Source organism: Rana temporaria, chromosome 1 (assembly GCF_905171775.1).
Source record: "Rana temporaria chromosome 1, aRanTem1.1, whole genome shotgun sequence".
Lineage (NCBI taxonomy): Eukaryota > Metazoa > Chordata > Amphibia > Anura > Ranidae > Rana > Rana temporaria.
Window position 1 is genome coordinate 335,128,308 of NC_053489.1, and position 20,231 is coordinate 335,148,538.

A 20,231-nucleotide genomic window follows, 5' to 3' on the forward strand; every position below is an offset into this window, starting at 1 on the left:
GGTGTGATGTGTGGGTGGGGACAGTTTGATTGTTCATGTGCCTTGAATACTGTATAAAATCTCAGAGTGAACCATTAAAAATCAGTCCTGCTTGACTCTGCAAAACATAGCCCCGTCTCGATTCTTGAAAGGGCGTTCGATGGGATATACCGGCGGTACCTGCATATCGCAGCTTGCCAGGGAAAAGGACTTCTCCAACGGCTGATACCCTCTCACTACCTGGGTAGCCGTTACACAACTCACAGCCGAAGCCCAAATCAAAGAGGGGATGCAGAGGGGGACACAAAAAGAAGAAAAGTTCAATAGGAGAAGGCATCATTAATTTAAGTGGGATCATCTTAAGCCCAACTGAACTAATTACGCTTGACAAGGGGCTGAAGTTTGCCTCCAAGCGTAATTTGAGTAAATTTGATGCATATGTGGATATCAAAAAATTTACACGTAAACTAAATATCAAAAAGTACATGCTAACACAGCCAATAACGGATAAAGCAGTACCTAATATGCCCGGAAGAGTTGAACACAGTTATTTAAGAAACAAATCACAGTTCAATCCGCAAGTAATAAACAATCAACATGTGGAGGTATTTTCCAAAATGGTCCTGAGGGATTTGGATCATCTTAAAGTAAAGAAGATACCCAACCCGATATCTATACACAAGGGTATCAAGTTGCTGGAAGAAAATAAAAAAGTTATTGTAAGACCAGCCGATAAGGGTGGGGCCATAGTGGTCCTATCCACTGAATATTATTATGAGGAATTAGCCAAACAATTGGAGGATACCAACACTTATATTAAATTACGAAGCAATCCTACAGGAGAATATAAAGAGGAGTTGGTTGAACTGATCCACAGAGGAAGAGAAAAAGGTGTGTTGAATAAAAGAGAAACTAAGTATCTTATATTGGATGTGTGCAGAGTACCCATTATATACACAGTTCCCAAAGTCCACAAGGATCCTCAAAAACCCCCAGGACGACCCATTATTAATGGGATCCAATCCATTAACTCGCGTCTAGGGGAGTATGTGGACAAGTTTATACTGCCATTAGTGCTCCAAACAAGGGCATACCTCAGGGATACAAAGCATTTGATACAAATCCTTGAGAGTATAGTAATGGAACCTGATAGCAGTTACTTATTGGCCACAGCTGATGTGGCATCTCTGTATACTGTGATAAATCATGAGGAGGCCATTGGGGCTACCAAATGGGCGCTGAACAATTTTGGGCATCTCATATCTAAACAAAAACGATTTATTCTGAGGTGCTTGGCATATGGCCTACAGCACAACTACTTCTGGCACAAGTCAGAATACTATCGGCAACTCAATGGTATAGGAATGGGTGCTAAATATGCGCCTAGTGTGGCCAATGTTTTCATGTCTGAGTGGGAAGAGTCGTCTATATATGAGAACATGCCTGAACAGCTCACACTCTACAGAAGATTTATAGACGATTGCATCATCATTTGGAAAGGTGATGAGGAGTCCCTAATTCAATTCTTTGAAAAATTTAATTGTAATCAGAAAAACATAAAGCTTACCTACACTATTAGCAATGTAACCATTCAGTTTCTTGATTTGGAGATAACCATGGAGAATCAACAATTGAAAACCAAAACACACTTCAAGCCGGTCCATAGAAACAGCTACATACCTGTAGACAGCTGTCATCATGACCCATGGCTTATTACAGTAATATACCGAAGGGGCAAATGTTAAGGATTCGAAGAAACTGCTCAGACCCTCAGGTATATTTGGATTAAGCAAAAATGATTGGAACGAAATTTATTGACAAGGGCTACAACAAGGACTTCATACAGAAACAAATATCCAAGGTGTATGAGATTCCACGTACCTCATTAATAGAAGACAAAGTGAAACCAAAGAGGCTGGAAAACGAATTACCATTAATTTTAAATTACAATACTCAGTATAAGCAACTTGAGGCCATTATAAAGAAGCATTGGCCAATATTGAAAGCGGATAGGGAACTACAGGGAATTTTACCTAGTTACCCAAGAGTGGTTTATAGAAGAGCACCAACTTTGAGGGATTTGGTTGCAAAAAACATTCCTGATCCTCCAGTGAGAAATAATTGACTTACCTTTTTTCAAGGAAAAGGATTCTTCCCATGCAAACGGTGTTTTGCGTGTAGACAAACCAACTTTAATGGACAAAAATGTTCCAAATTCATATCCACAGCAACAAAGAAGGAATACGACATAAAGGACCTCATTACTTGTACAACTGAGGGGGTTGTTTATGTCTTGGAGTGCTCCTGTTCGCTCCAGTATGTGGGGCGCACCAAGCGACCAATGTGGAAGCGGATTAGGGAGCATGTCCAAAATATTCAGAATGCCTTCCCTAAACACAATGTGTCGCGACATTTTGATTTATGTCATCACAATAACCCTAAGGAAATGACATTTTGGGCCATTGCCAAATATACTCCGCATTGGAGAGGTAGTCACAAAATAAGGGAATTGAGTAAATCCGAGTCTTGTTGGATACACGAGATGCAAACCCTATCTCCCAATGGCCTGAACATTGAATTTGATTTAAATTGTTTCATTTCTGATTTTTAAGCCTCTCCTGACTTTATAAGCCTTCCCCCTTTTTTATATATATATATGTGTAATTTTATATTTTATAATTTATATATATATATTTTAAATTTTTATATTGTATCATATGAATATGTGATATTGTTTTATCTAAAATTTCGTCTGGGTTATATACTGAATTATTGATGGTTTTATCAATACAAATGCAGTGCAATATGTAGAAATGTGGTCCTATATGATACCATACGTTTAGTTTGGTTTTTGGCCACTAGAGGGCCGATTCAGCCTGTTTAAATGTAGTAACTGTATAGTTTTTTAATCATTTTATGGTCTTTTAATTGTATTAAAATTATGTATACCCTGTGTCTGCATTTGTACCCACACATGAGTTCCGCTATGTGTGTAAGCTTTTGCTGCCTCAATGATGTTTGTTTTTTCCCTGTTGCTCACTCCACTCACACGCTGACGGCGAGGTGGCTATTTAAGCACAAGCTATCCTCAGAACGTAGTAACCCATGATTAAGTCGCGTGCCCGTGACGTAACGCGTAGGGAGGAGCCTACGATCGAATCCGAGTCTGTCGGATCGAGTTGAGGAGACAGCATTCTGAGCGGCGTCTTATGCTTTTACCAAGCGGGGATTCGTGAGTGCATCTGTAGTTACACAGGATCAAATTATCCATTTGTGCTTGATGTTTGTGCAATGAGGTTTTTTTCTCTCTCCTTCCCTATGTATGTTTATTTGTAAGCATCGGCTTACCGGACCGCAGCGGTTAAGTGTTGGGATCAGCACATATTGAAGGAAGGGAGTGAAGGAAGGAAGTGTATGTTTTTCCTGACTGGAATCTTTTTTGATCAATCACTGTGCACATGGTCAAGGACTTGTTTCATATATACTTACCACATTTGTTCACAGTATTTGGAGATTTCTCTCCCTGATTTGTACGTTTTCACTTATTAGTTAATATTAGCGCATCCTCTATATATATATTTTCACTGCTTTATTGTTTGGTAATCACTTGGATAGCAGCTGTATTATTTGGTTTTTATTAGGTGGCTCTTGAATTATTAATTTAATTAGCGCTGTAGTTTCACTTTACACATTAGTATTTTATTGTTGTGCATAGTTTAAAACCTTTCCAGAAATGACAACTTTGTACTTTGTAAAACAAACACCTAGGGCCGGATTCACAAAGAGTTACGCCGGCGTATCAGTAGATACACCGACGTAACTCGGAATCTAAGCCCGTCGTAAGTTTAAGTGTATGCTCAAACTGAGATACACTTAAACCTAGCTAAGGTACGATGGCCTGCGCCGTCGTATCTTAGGGTGCAATTTTTCCGCTGGCCGCTAGGTGGCGCTTCCGTTGATTTTGGCGTAGAATATGTAAATGACTAGATACGCAGATTCACGAACGTACGCTTGCCCGTCGCAGTAAAGATACGCCGTTTCCGTAAGAGATACACCGCGTAAAGATTAAGCTGCCCCCCTAGGTGTTAAGTATGGCCGTTGTTCCCGCGTCGAAATTTGAAAATTTTACGTCGTTTGCGTAAGTCGTCCGTGAATGGGTCTGAACGCAATTTACGTTCACGTCGAAACCAATACGTCCTTGCGGCGTACTTTGGAGCAATGCACACTGGGATATGTACACGGACGGCGCATGCGCCGTTCGTAAAAACCGTCAATCACGTCGGGTCACCAATAATTTACATAAAACACGTCCCCTCATCCTCATTTGAATTAGGCACGCTTACGCCTGCCCCATTTACGCTACGCCGCCGTAACTTAGGAGGCAAGTGCTTTGTGAATACAGCACTTGCCTCTCTGACTTACGGCGGCGTAGCGTAAATACGATACGCTACGCCGCCGTAAAAATGCGCGGATCTACGTGAATCCGGGCCCTAGTTTGGTAGTAGACTGTCATTTTATTTCTAAAAACAAAACAGACTTTGTGCAGGAAATAATGCATCTATAGTATTAGGTAGGTGAAATGCATTGGTTGTAATTAGCCAGTATTTGCTACTTACCAGTGCTTTTAAATATCATTTATATATAATATATATCAATTAAAAAAAATTTGGGCAGGCATATCATCGGAGACCTCCCTGACATGAGCGGCTTAACTGATAGCTATGCTATCTCTGGTACTGCTCTCAGGATCGATTTCCATGAAAGATCCTCCAGTGCATTACTGTAAAAAAGGAAAAACCTCTAAAGGGAAAAAATGTATACAAACTACAATTTTGGTGTTAATGAAACCTTATACCTTGTCCGGGAAGTTGATTTTTACTTGGTGACATTGACACCTGGTGTTATAAAAAAAAGTCAGGATAACCCTCATATACGACCTACCCAACCAGTCTATGCTTTCCTCCTGGGAATGGGGTACTACGCGCCAATATGCTAAACAATCTGATAAGCTGCTACCCAAAATAATCAAGTGATTATGCAATTGTGTGTAGGTAAATGAGTGCGCTAAAATAGTAATAATAACAATATTTGTGCAAATGATATAACAAATACTAAAACACCTTTAGAGAAATAAATAAATGTGATTAAAGCCAAAAAAGTCCAGAAACACTAAAATGCTTTCAGTAATAGTGTTGGTATATCAAACGTGAATCTGCAGTAAAGAAGTCCAGTGAAAACATAAATGGCTGGAAAGATGCTTCCCATAAGTGATTCTTAGTTGAAAGTAATGATGTGCTTCCAATCAGAGTTGTGATCCACCTTCACCATAACGTTATCAAACACCCAATGTGAATGAATATGCAGGCTCCTTACCAGATGGAGTTGCCCCCAATTTTGATACCAAAAGGGAGGACAAATAAAGCTTTTAACAGGATCACCTGTGTAAGGATTAGATGCGTCCTGACAGCAGTGATGATCGCAATCAATGATTTTCGGATGTATGCATGTAAAATAAATTGTGGCAAAACATAGTGTAACTCGTTTTAATAGATCGTTAAAATATGTACAAAGGGAGCCAAGTGGCCGCTTACTTTAGAAGTGCCTACAACCCGGCACTGAGGCTTAGTGGTAAAGGGTCAGCTATGAGGGATCCTGAGCGCTGTGAGCTGGGTGCTCTATGGATCTCCGGAGCGTGCGTTCCACGGCCGCGGCGGTGTGGAGCCAGCGATGCAGGAAGTGACAGGTACTGGTGCGTACGATTGCGTGGTTGGGTTTTGGCTTTAATCACATTTATTTATTTCTCTAAAGGTGTTTTAGTATTTGTTATATCATTTGCACAAATATGCTTTCCTCCTGCTAACTAGTTGGCAATTCCTAAAGTGCTTATCTGTCCTAAAAACAGAAAAGGTACAATTTGATTGATTGCTAGAAGTAGAAAATAAATACAACTCCAAAGAAGTTGGGATGCTGTATAAAATTTGCATATAACAGAATGCAATGAATTGCAAATCTCCTAAACCCTTATTTTATTCACAATAGAAAACAGAAAACATATTCAATGTTTAAAATATGAAAATGTACCATTTTACGAAAAAAATAAGAAAATTGAAGGGAGCAACATATCTCAAAAATGTTGGGACTGAAAAGTAGTACCCTGACTTCCGTTTCCGGGGGAGGAGTCGAGGACATGGCGGACTAGACGCTCTGACTAGGAGAGTCTAGCGGTTCCCCGAGCACACACGGACAGGAGAGCGGTCATATCAGGGCCCCTCACCCCCACTACCGTTGACTGGCTGGCCGGGGGTAGAGACTACCACCACCGCAAGAGGATAAGCGTATTCCTTACAGCCGTCGATGTCGCGGCGTGGACGTAGCGCTGGGAAGAACTTCAGGGGAGCTCCCGCTCAGCCCGGACACTCCTACATAACGCGCTATATGACAGTCAAAGGAGACCAACAGAAACAGCACGAGGATTACGGGGTGAGCAGACGGAACTCCCTCGCAGAGAGTGTACTGCCCGCCCAGCCAGCACTAGCGCCTGCACAACGTGAGATCCCCGGCATACCAGCTGTGATTCAACTGACAACCTCCAAGGGGGGAAGTGAAGGGAGAGCGCCAGAGCCTTCAGGAACACAGGTGAGAGACACTACAGTATCAGAAGGACTAACAGCGCATATAGGCACCCAGTTTCATTATCTCTCACTAGATCAGCAGGCTCACCTTGAATCCAAATCCCCATTACTACTAACACCTCTACCTCCGCCCCCCCCAGTAGGAGCATTACAGTTGCCGGGCAGACTATCAGAGACTTTATCTGGGGTACTATCCGTGTCTTTGAATATGGATAAAGGGTACAGCGGCCAATTTCATGGAGATGAAAGGGAGAACCTGACTGAGTGTAGTGGCTCAGCCGAACCATTTAAGCTGCCATTATCACAAACTTCCCAGCAGACAAGGAGGGAAGAGATGGAGCACCCCCCAGACAATAGGCAAATTAGTATGCTCATTCAGGCACTTCCAACCAAGGAGGATATGCAACAAATCGTAGCAAATATTACTGCCGCAATGATGGGGGAGATTGAGAAAGTACGAGTAAAAGTGGCGGAGGTAGATCAAAAAGTTGAAAGGTGTGGGGAGCAGCAGGGTGTCATGGAGCTCAGAATGGCGGAATTGGAAGAGAGAGTCCACTCCCAGCAACTCCAATTAATTAGACTGCAGTTACAAGCTGAAGAAACAGATAATAGAAGCAGAAGAAACAATCTGCGTATAAAAGGAATACCGGATAAATATGAAGGGGTGGAGCTGAGAGAGGTGTTAACTGCAGTACTGAACAAATTATTGAAAAGACCCCTAGAATCACCATTGGAGCTAGACCGGGTTCACAGAATCCCCATCGGGAGGTATCAAGACCGAGCGGCCCCTCGTGATGTACTTTGTAGAGTCCACTTCTACATGATAAGGGAAGATATTCTTAGGATAGCCTGGAAGGAGGGTACAGCAGGGGTCTTGGAGGAGTCGGATATTCAAATCTTCCCGGATCTCTGCCCGCAAACTAAGAGTAGGAGAAGGTTACTAAAACCCCTATTAGAATATATAAGAAACACTGGGGCTACCTATCGTTGGGGTTTCCCTCTAGCCTTAATTGTGAAGAAAGAAGCAGAAACTTACTATCTAAGTGAGCCTTCGCAACTCCCTAGGTTTTTCCAATTTCTGGGAGTAGAACCAATAACTGTGCCCAATTGGCTGGACCTGCCTGGAGATGGTGAAAGAAGGAAAGAATGAAAAATATAATAAAAATACATAACTGAGTTCACTAGCGAGATCTGATCTAAGCCGCGGCTAGATTGGGCCCATAGAAAAATACACAGTCATTTTTTTTTGTGTTTTTGTTTTTAGGGTTTGTGTGTTTTTTTTTTTTTTTTTTTTGGGGGGATCAGTGTTTTTTCTTTTTAATTTCCAGATAAGGAAGACATGTAAGAAATATTTGTATTATAGGTTCGCATCAATATGAATGAAAAGCAGTCTGAGTTGGGGGCCTCCCAACCCCCTTTCTCTCTTTTTTTTTTTATCTTTACGGCAAAGGAATTTTTTGAGACGCAGAGAAGGGTAGTTGCCCAGAGGGTTATATATAGATCTTATATGTGAAGCTATGGGAGGTTAGGAGGGACAGGAGGGGGCACCTATCCATCACCAGTGGTGTTTGGAAGTGTGGCCTTCTTTCCCGGTTCCTCCCCCCCCCCCCTTTTTTTTTTTTGTGTCTCTTCCTCCAATTAATTGAACACCCTAGTTCTCGATAGCTGTTCCGATAGTAAAGTGGGGGGGGTGTACTGGGCTCGGGGGGGGGGCAAGAGAGGACACTGGACACTGGATACAAATAAGAACACACTGTATTATGATTCACATAGATTAGGCCACTAGGGGAAAGGGGAATTAAAAAAAAAAAAAATTTCTCCCTGTGTGTGGGGGAGCCAAGGGAGGGGGGGGGGAGGTCACTGGCACATAGGTACACAGATATAATGACACACAGAGATAGTTATGGATGGCACTATAAGAATTACACTGGATTTTTTCTTTCGCTGGAGGGGGGAGAGGGGGGAAAGGGGGGGGGGTTAGGGTACATTGTAGATGTGGTTAGTGTCTTTTTTTTTTTTTTTTTTTATATAAATGCTAAGTCTACATATATTAAGTTGTGGTATTTTTGCTTTGTGAGCACGTAAGGGGGAGGGAGTTCAAGGGCTAAGAAGTAGGAGGGGGGGGTATAGGGTTTTGGGGGAGAGGGGAAGAGGGAGGGAGGAAGTAAGAGGGAGGGAGGGTGGGACATCCTAAAATTAATTTAGGAACTAGGGGAAGTAGAGTAAAAGTCAAGGCTGACGGATCAACGTGGGGAGTGAGTCGAGATGACAAGGAGCTGTGGGGGAGGGGGGGTGGTGGGGGAGGGTGAGAGGGGGAACAGACGATGTTACTGGGAACAGGAGAGGGGGTTACGGGGGAAAGGGAAGAGGTAGGTGCTAACCTATATGTGACCATAGAGGTGTGAAATTATGTTTCGAAATTTTAGCTTTCAGTTCCTTTGCTGGTTGTGTTTTCGGTTTATTAATGTATGTGTAATATATCCAAATAAGCATAACTTACATATTATTTATGGGAAAAGTTTGAGAATAAGAGGAGTAGGCTGTGTAGAAGGTGACAATACTGGCCGCTAGCAAACCGGACGGCTAGTGAGAAGTTTTCATAGAAGTGGAGGGGTGAGGGGCAATAGATTTAAAAAGAAAGAGGGTGAGTGCTGATAGGGGAACCGGGGGAGACTCTCCGCTGTGCTCTCACACTTCCCCCACCTAGCGTCTCTCCTCCTGCAGGAGGGAAGTCGGAGACGCATGGGTTTTTTTTTTTTCTTCCCTTTTTTTTTTCTGTTCCCAGCAATAGACCGGGGGCCGAGTCTGGTTAAGAGGCGACCACGGGCAGGGACCCAACAATTTTTTTTTTTTTTTTTTTTTTCACAATTACTCGGGCATCTGGACGGAGATCTTGAGTTCGAGCTACAAGGGGGGGGTTCGGGGGTTTTTTGGTTTCTTTTTTTTTTTTTTTTTTTTCCCCATCTTGTGTCCTTCCATCAGGGTTAATTGGGCCGGTCTCCTCCCTCTCTCCGCATATGCCTCTTGAGAGATAAGGGCCTAGACCTGCGTTAAAGGTGGGCGGGGGTTGGGAAAATCTGGCATACAAACGACAACGGAAATATGAGATCAGAAATGCATAGACTAAATATAACATCGTACAATGTGAAAGGGCTAAACATCCCGGAAAAAAGAACGAAACTGATGTTGGAATTGGGGAGATTAAAAACACACATCGTGTTTTTACAGGAAACTCACTTCAGAAAAGATAAGATTCCAAAATGGAAGAACCAGAGATTTCCAGTGGCATACATGGGGGCTTCCCAGTCATCAAAAGTGAATGGGGTAGCTATTTTACTTGCTAAAAACATAACCTGGAAAGAATCTAAGGTGGTGACAGATGAAGAAGGGAGGTTCATATTGATAAAAGGCCTAATAAATGAAAGAAATGTTACATTAGTAAACATTTATCTCCCCAATGAAGACCCAGTGTCCACTATGGGTAAATTTGTAGAAATAATAAAAGAAAACAAAGAAGGGGCCCTTATAGTAGGAGGAGACATGAATATGCTATTGGATCCGAAACTGGACACTTCCAGGGGGTCCTATAGCATATCTAATTCTAAACTTAGACAAGCAAGAAATATGCTGTACGACCTGCAAATAGTAGACAGCTGGAGATCCCAACATGTACATGACAGAGATTATAGTTTCTACTCCCATAAATACAAAACTTACACACGAATCGACTACATCTTCTTGGACCGAGCGGTCTTGTTGAATTTAAAGGAATCCTCAATTGGGTGGATTACAATCTCAGACCATGCCCCAGTCAGTTGTCTTATTGACTGGGGAGTAGCAGGACCTAGAGAATGGAACTGGAAGCTCAACGAGACCCTAATTAAGGACCCAGAATATGAGGAGAAGATAGGGCAGGAAATAGATATATTTTTTGATACGAACAGGGACGATGGAACATCCCCACTTTGTAAGTGGGAAGCACATAAGTGCTACCTAAGGGGAATACTGATTTCATTGGGGGCCAGAGGAAGAGAAAACTAGGAGTAAAGATAGATACCCTACTAAGAGAAATTAAAACAGTGGAAAATGAACATAAGAAAGTGCAGAAAATAGGAAATGAGGAAAGACTGATGTCCCTCCGGGAGAAACTAAATTTATTATTGATGGAAAAGGCGAAAGCTCAGTTGAATAGATGTAGAAGGGCTTACTATGAATTCGGTAACAAACCTAGCAAGATGCTTGCGAATGCACTGAGAGAGCCTAGAGCTAGAAAACATATAGAGAAAATAAAAACACAGGGAGATAACTTAGTGAGCCCTTCACATTTAATAGCAAATGCATTCAGAGAATACTACGGAGATCTGTACCAACTGACTAATTAACCTCAGGTAGAGAAAGTACACAACAGAGAAGTGAGAGTAAAAGAATATCTAATGAAGTCAGAAATGCCTAAAATACCAGATGAAAAGATAGAGAGTATGGAAGGTCCGATTACAGCAAAGGAATGTCAGGAAGTAATAAAGGAAATGAAACCAGGTAAATCACCAGGGCCAGATGGTTATACGCTCTGGTATTACAAAACTTTCCAAGATAAACTAATACCGAAATTTTTAGAGGCCTTTAATTCATTGAAAGAAGGATACCCGATGAGAAGAGAAACATTAGGGGCACACATAGCTGTCATCCCCAAGGAAGGGAAAGATCCAACAGTCTGTGCGAGCTATCGACCGATATCATTGTTGAACATAGACTTAAAAATATTCTCAAAGATAATTGCCAACAGACTAGCACCCAATATCCCATCCCTCGTACATCCAGATCAGGTGGGCTTTGTACCTGGAAGAGAAGGAAGGGAGAATACTCAAAGAGTGTTAAGTACCATTCACTTGGCCCAAGTCCACCATAAACCAATAGTATTTATTTCGACTGACGCGGAGAAAGCCTTCGATAGGGTGGACTGGGGCTTCCTGAATGCTACACTAAAGTACATAGGGTTGGGTGTAGGCATGCAGAATTGGATTGCAAGCCTCTACTCTTGCCCGTCGGCAAGGGTAAAGGTAAATTAAGTACTATCTGACCCATTTCCAATCCAGAACGGGACTAGGCAAGGCTGCCCGCTCTCCCCGATTATATTTATTTTAACACTGGAGCCACTACTGAGGACAATTCGATCAAATGCAGACATAAGGGGATATCAGGTTAAAGGAGCGGAATATAAAGTTGCTGCTTTCGCAGACGATCTCTTGTTCTCAATAGTGGCCCCAGAATTATCACTGCCACCTTTGATGAGAGAGATAAGGGAATACGAAGCCCTCTCTAATTTCAAAGTAAACTACACCAAGTCAGAGGCAATGGGGATAGAAGTAAACAAACAAACAAAGGACCAGTTAATAGCAAATTTTCCCTTTAAATGGTCGGAATCGCACATACTTTATCTAGGGACAAAAATATCAAAAAATTTAAATAGAATCTTTGAATTGAATTTTGCCCCGTTGACGAGGCAAATCAAATCTGACCTCATTAGATGGGAAAAAGAGACGTACTCATGGTTCGGGAGAATCAGTATCTTAAAAATGAATGTGCTACCAAGACTACTCTATCTATTCCAAACCCTACCGGTAAAGATTCCCCCGAGTTACTTAAGGGATTTAAGATCTAGGTTCGTGCAGTTTGTATGGGCAGGGAAAAAGGCGAGAATACGTAGGGAAATATTAACTAGGGTTGTCCCGATACCACTTTTTTAGGACCGAGTACAAGTACCGATACTTTTTTTCATGTACTCGCCGATACCGAATACCGATACTTTTTTTAATGCCAAGTGTCAGTTTGACTGATGGGCACTGATAGGTGGCATTAATAGGTGGCTGGCACTGTTAGATCGCATGGATAGGTGGCACTTTTGTTTGGGAGCCACGTCGCACAATTGTCAGTTAAAGCGGCGCAGTGCCGAATCGCAAAAAATGGCCCGTCATTGGACAGCCAAATGGTCCAGGGCTGAAATGGTTAAAAAGATACTCTAATATGAAATAAAAACAGTTTTGGCTGCGATTCTCCTTTAACCATAGGGTCACTTTAAGGTCAGTGCAAGGTCAGTGGTCATTAAGACACAGCCCCTCCCCTCATGTATATAGATTACAGGGGTCTTCTATTGTGACTTTCACAGCTCTACAGAACTCCTGCACACTGTCTGTCATTACCATTGTGCAGCACTACAAGTCTCAGCAATCCCTAACCTTGTGTAGAGCTCAGCCCAGACCTGCCATGCCCCCCTTCCCCATGCTACACACAGTGCCAGTACCTAGCTTGACCCAGGCAGACAGGAGGAACTTGCTGAGCTGGTGTGTGTCCTCTCCCTTGCTGCCATCTGAGACGTCCATATAGTTCTGCACATGCCTTTCAGCATGTTCCGCGACTTACCCGCCCACAGACATGCCCACGTGCCCAGCCCACACTTCTAATTGGTGAGTGTTCCTCTCGTCCATCCAATTGGCTGGCCGGGATTTCCCTCTTTCAGACACGCCCGCTCCTACGACATTCGGGAGTTCTCCAGTCTGTGTGGCCCGCCCCCTCCTTGCTCTGTACTGGCGGTATGTCCGGGGATGGGATGTACTGTGCGGGGATGGCAGGTGTCTGTCGGGAGGATGGATGATGGAGCTGCGCTCCGTGGTGGGGATCTTGCTGGGGCTCCTCCGTCCTGCTCTCCGCCCGCGATCCGCCCACTCCTAGCAGTTAGCACGGTCTCAGCTAACTCTCCGCCCCTTCTCAGACCCCCGCTCTCCACCCCCTCTCCGCCCGCTCGTCACCTAAAAAAAAAAAAAAGTATCGGCAGAAGCATCGGGAGCATTTGCACGAGTACAAGTACTCGCGCAAATGCTCAGTATCGGTCCCGATACCGATACTAGTATCGGTATCGGGACAACCCTAATATTAACGTTACCCAAGGAGAGAGGAGGAGTGGGCTTCCCTGACCCAGTGGGATAACATGAAGCAGCACATATGGCAAGAGTGGTCGAGTGGTGTACACGGGAGAAGCATAAACCCTGGATTCATATAGAGCAAATGATTACAATTATCCCATTGGAAGGTATGGTGTGGATACAAGAAGTAGATATACCAGGGGAAGTAAAGAAACATCCAACAATAGGGGCCACCTTGCGAGTAATGAAAAAATTATTCAGGAAAACGAAATTCTCAGTCCACCCAAGTCCACTTACCCCGGTTTTGGGGAACCCGAAATTTCAGCTAGGGATAGCAGATACACACTTTAAGACGCTAAAACGGTTAGGCTGGAGTAGAGTAATACACTTTTAGGGGGAGACCCAAAGGGCTGGAAGAGATGAAAGGGAGGAACCACCAACAAACGAACTCGACCCGATGAGACAAAATCAACTAAAAACGGCTATCAGAGCAATGAACCCAAAAGGGAAACCGCTTAGAGATCTCTCAGGTTATGAGGAAATATGCCTAAAGGGGGAAGAGATAAGACATGGCCTCTCATTGATGTATAGCCTATGGGTGGACGAGGCAGCACCGAGTGACTTACCGTTCATAAGAGCTTGGGAAAGAGATTTGGAGGTCGTCTTCTCGGAGAATCAGAGAACAAAATTTTTTAATTTCACACATAAAGCATCTTTGGCCACCAGATACCAAGAGGGAGGTTACAAAATCTTAATCAGATGGTACAAAACCCCAGTAGTGTTAAACCGGATATTCCCGGATGTGTCAGATAGATGTTGGCGATGCGGTAGGGAAAAGGGAAATATGTTACATATTTTCTGGACATGTGCAAACTTAGGGGACTTCTGGAAAATGGTTAGGGACACGGTCAAGGATATTGTGGAGGTGGACTTGGGAGGCAATCCCGCCACGTATCTACTGTTGGACCTACCAGTCTCCGGGGTCAGGTTCAAAAAGTCTCTGCTAAGACATTTATTAGTTGCAGCTAGGGCGTGCATCCCAATCCTGTGGAAAAGTACAAATATCCCAAATAAACAGCAATGGCTAGGTAGAATCTCGGAAATTCAACAAATGGAAAAGCTCACCATGGGCATAAGAGAACAAGAAGATAGGTACAGATTGATATGGAATCCCTACATAAGATACAGAGAAGGAGAGCTTTGAGGGGGGAGGAGTGGAGGGAGGAGACGGCGGAGATGGCGGGAGACCGCGGGAGTGACATGGATATTTTTTTTTTTTTTTGGGGGGTTCTGTTTTTTTTGGGGGGGGGAGGGGAGGGAAGGGTGGAAGGGGGGTGGATAAGGGAAGATCTGGAAACGGGTAGGTGAGGTATAGGTTGGGGTTATCCATAACAGGTAGTGGTTAAGTGTAACAGTATAAAAATAGAAATTCTGTTGTAGTTAAGAAGACTGTATAATCAGTGGTACGAGTATATGGATACCCGAAATGTATTTTTGTGTTGTAATAATAACAATATAATGCTCACGGATTATTATGGAAAATGAAAAAAACTTTAAAATAAAGAATTAAAAAAAAAAAAATGTTGGTACCCTATTTTTTTAACAACACTAAAGAGACCAGTTTCTGGAGTTTTGGGAGAGGAATCTTGTCCCATTCTTGCATGATATAGGATTTTAACTGCTTAACCACTTAAGGACCGCCGCATGTAGATATACGTCACCAGAATGGCACGGACAGGCACATGTACGTACCTGTACGTGCTCTGCTTGACGTGGGTCGGGGGTCCAAACGAAACCCCCCTGCTACATGCGGCGGTTCCGTGGGCTCTGGGAGTGATCCGGGATGAGGGGGAGGCTATTCGTTTCTAGCCACCCCCTCGCGATCGCTCCCAGCCAGTCACAATCCTCCTCTGCCCGCCCTCTGCCTGTGAACTGTAAACACAGGCAGAGGAAATTATGTCATCTCTCCTTGTGTCGGTCTTTTCGTCCGACGCTGAGGAGAGAAGACATCAGAACAGTGAGTTGCACCAAGCACCACACTGACACCAGTACACACAGGCACATAACCCCCCCAGTCACCCCCAGATCACCCCCCCGATCACCCCCCCAGCCCCCTTTCACAGTGTCAATGATTGCAGTGATCATTTATTTTCTGATCACTGCATTTAGTGTCATTTGTGACAGAAAAAAGTGTTAGGGCAGTTAGCTTTAGGCCCCTTTAGGTCCAGGGTACCCCCTACCCCCCCCAATAAAGGCTTAACCCCTTGATCACCACCCTAGTTAACCCTTTCACCCCCTATTGCCAGTGTCACTAAACGATCGGTTTTCTGATCGCTGTATTAGTGTCACTGTTGCCGCTAGGTAGCTATTTTTTTTTTTGAGGTTCGCCACCAGGTTTTTATAGCGTTAGGTACCCCCATAAATAAAGGTTTTAACCCCTGATTGCCCCTAAAGTTAACCCTTTCACCAGTGATCACCGTATAAGTGTCACTGGTGAAGCAGGTTAGCCAGTTAGTTATTTAGGTTCGCCGCCAGGTTTTTAGAAAGCGTCAGGTACCCCCATATATTACCTAATAAAGGTTTTAACCCCCTGATTGCCCCCTAGTTTACCCTTTCACCAGTGATCACCGTATAAGTGTTACGGTTGACGCTGGTTAGTTAGTTTGCTGTTTATAGCATCAGGGCACCCGCCGTATATAACCCAATAAAGGTTTAACCCCCTGATCGCCCGGCGGGTGATATCAATTAAATTTTAGCGTCAGTCAGGGTCTGCGTCGCCCCAGGCAGCGTTAGGTTAGTGCCAGTAACGCTTACACCCACGCGCAAAGCATACACCCCCCTTAGTGGTATAGTATCTGAACGGATCGATACCTGATCTGATCAGATCTACAGGGAGTGCAGAATTATTAGGCAAGTTGTATTTTTGAGGATTAATTTTATTATTGAACAACAACCATGTTCTCAATGAACCCAAAAAACTCATTAATATCAAAGCTGAATATTTTTGGAAGTAGTTTTTAGTTTGTTTTTAGTTTTAGCTATTTTAGGGGGATATCTGTGTGTGCAGGTGACTATTACGGTGCATAATTATTAGGCAACTTAACAAAAAAAAAATATATACCCATTTCAATTATTTATTTTTACCAGTGAAACCAATATAACATCTCAACATTCACAAATATACATTTCTGACATTCAAAAACAAAACAAAAACAAATCAGTGACCATTGACCAATATAGCCACCTTTCTTTGCAAGGACACTCAAAAGCCTGCCATCCATGGATTCTGCCAGTGTTTTGATCACCATCAACATTGCGTGCAGCAGCAACCACAGCCTCCCAGACACTGTTCAGAGAGGTGTACTGTTTTCCCTCCTTGTAAATCTCACATTTGATGATGGACCACAGGTTCTCAATGGGGTTCAGATCAGGTGAACAAGGAGGCCATGTCATTAGTTTTTCTTCTTTTATACCCTTTCTTGCCAGCCACGCTGTGGAGTACTTGGACGCGTGTGATGGAGCATTGTCCTGCATGAAAATCATGTTTTTCTTGAAGGATGCAGACTTCTTCCTGTACCACTGCTTGAAGAAGGTGTCTTCCAGAAACTGGCAGTAGGACTGGGAGTTGAGCTTGACTCCATCCTCAACCCGAAAAGGCCCCACAAGCTCATCTTTGATGATACCAGCCCAAACCAGTACTCCACCTCCACCTTGCTGGCGTCTGAGTCGGACTGGAGCTCTCTGCCCTTTACCAATCCAGCCACAGGCCCATCCATCTGGCCCATCAAGACTCACTCTCATTTCATCAGTCCATAAAACCTTAGAAAAATCAGTCTTGAGATATTTCTTGGCCCAGTCTTGACGTTTCAGCTTGTGTGTCTTGTTCAGTGGTGGTCGTCTTTCAGCCTTTCTTACCTTGGCCATGTCTCTGAGTATTGCACACCATGTGCTTTTGGGCACTCCAGTGATGTTGCAGCTCTGAAATATGGCCAAACTGGTGGCAAGTGGCATCTTGGCAGCTGCACGCTTGACTTTTCTCAGTTCATGGGCAGTTATTTTGTGCCTTGGTTTTTCCACACGCTTCTTGCGACCCTGTTGACTATTTTGAATGAAACGCTTGATTGTTCGATGATCACGCTTCAGAAGCTTTGCAATTTTAAGAGTGCTGCATCCCTCTGCAAGATATCTCACTATTTTTGACTTTTCTGAGCCTGTCAAGTCCTTCTTTTGACCCATTTTACCAAAGGAAAGGAAGTTGACTAATAATTATGCACACCTGATATAGGGTGTTGATGTCATTAGACCACACACCTTCTCATTACAGAGATGCACATCACCTAATATGCTTAATTGGTAGTAGGCTTTCGAGCCTATACAGCTTGGAGTAAGACAACATGCATAAAGAGGATGATGTGGTCAAAATACTCATTTGCCTAATAATTCTGCACTCCCTGTATACCCGCTACCCAGCAGTTTAGGGTACCCAAAAACGCATTGTTAGTGGAATCAGCCCAGATACCCGCTAGCACCTGCATTTTGCCCCTCCGCCCAGCCCAGCCCAACCCACCCAAGTGCAGTATCGATCGATCACTGTCACTTCCAAAACACAACACACATAACTGCAGCATTTGCAGAGACAGGCCTGATCCCTGCGATCGCTAACAGTTTTTTTTTGGAAGCGTTTTCTACGTTTGCTTTTCTACAGTCAGGTGCTTTTTTACCTGTGAATCATCACCAGTGTACCACTAAATTTAGAGCCCAAAATGGCAAAGCGAATGTACACTGGTGAAGAGGCCTTCAGGATTCTGAGCATGACAGATAGTGAAGAGGAGGTCACGCATCTGTCAGATTCTGGCTCAGAATACGATCCTGTTTACGACAGCGGCTCCATGCCAGATAGCTCTGACGACAAAGTTGTGGTCCCTGCTAAGGCCAGGCGTGCCCGACCCCGTTCTGATGTTGTTGAGCAGCAAGAACCGCAGGACCCTTGTGTGGAGCAGAGAAGTACTAGCGCCGCTATTCCTTCTGGTGAACTGGCAAGCACCAGCGGCCTAGTACACCCTGGTCGTTCATCCAGCACTGCAGTATCACGTGGTGACGTGGCGAGTCCCATAAGTGCAGTTCAAGCTGGTGAGGTGGCAAGCACAAGTAGTGTCCCGCTGTCACCAAGAAGAAGAAGACAAAGACAGACCCGCCGTGCCCATAGTGCCCTTCCTGCAGAATTCGCCTATGCTGATTGAGTCCCCACCACTTCTGCAGAACCAATACTTCCCCCGTTCACTGGCCAACCCGGTATTCAGGTGGATACAGCTAATTTTACGTCACTTGATTTTTATTCGCTGTATTTCACGGAACATCTCTATAGATCTATTGTGGACCAGAGTCATTTATATGCTGGTACTCACATCGCCGCTAATCCCAGTCCGTCCTTGCTAGAGAATGGAAACCACTTACGGTTTCCGAATTTAAGACCTTTCTGGGCCTTACCCTCAACATGGGCATACACCAATTTCCGAAGTTGCGGATGTATTGGTCCACAAGTCCGCACCACCATATACCCATATTCTCTGCTCACATGGCCAGGAAACGATACGATGGCGATCCTGCGGTTCTTGCATTTCAGTGACAATGCACTTTGTCGTCCGCGTGGAGACCCTGAATTTGACCGGCTCTACAAAATTCGGCCCCTCATAAACCATTTCAACGAACGTTATGCAGCCTTGTTTAATCCCCAGCAAGTTGTCTGCGTTGATGAGTCCCTGATTAAATTTTCTGTCCGCTTGTCTTTCAAGCAGTACCTTCCCAGCAAGCGTGCCAAATACGGGGTCAAGCTCTATAAGCTTTGTGACAGGGCAACAGGCTACACATGGAGCTTTAGGGTTTATGATGGCAAAGATAGTGAGGTAGAGCCGGAGGGTTGCCCAGATTACATGGGGAGCGCTGGCAAGATCGTGTGGGACTTGGTGTCACCCTTATTCGGAAAGGGGTACCACTTATACGTGGACAATTATTACACCAGCGTGACACTATTTAGTCACTTGTTTGATCGTCAGATTGGAGCATGTGGCACCGGGCTTTCCCCAGCGCCTTGTAGATTCATGTCTTAGGCTGGGGGCGAGTGCCTGCTGCAGGTGTAATAATTTGCTCGCTGTGAAGTGGCGGGACAATAAGAATGTTTTCATTCTTACCACCCTTTTCGCAGACACGACAGTACAAATTTGTACCGCGACTGGTGTTGTGGAGAAACCCCTCTGTGTCCACGTATATAACCAAAATATGGGAGGGGTGGACCTCAACGACCAGTTGATGGCGCCGTATCATATTGCCCATAAGGGGAGACGCTGGTACAAAAAAGTGTCTCTATATTTATTTCAATTGACTTTACTGAATGCTTATGTCTTATACAAAGCTTCAGGATGGAATGGGTCCTTCCTTGACTTCCAGGATGAGATCATCTTAGAACTCTTGTATCCAGGCGGTTCTGCACCTCACCATCCCCTACCAAATGCAGTAAGCCGACTGCATAAGAGGCATTTTTCGTATGCCCTCGAGAGTACCCCTACCCAACGAACCCCCCAAAGAAGATGTCGTGTCTGTACCATGCACGGATTTAGGCATGACACCCGTTATTTTTGTCCCCGCTGTCCTGCCGATCCTGGTCTTTGTATTGGTGAATGCTTTGAACGCTTCCACACACGAGTGA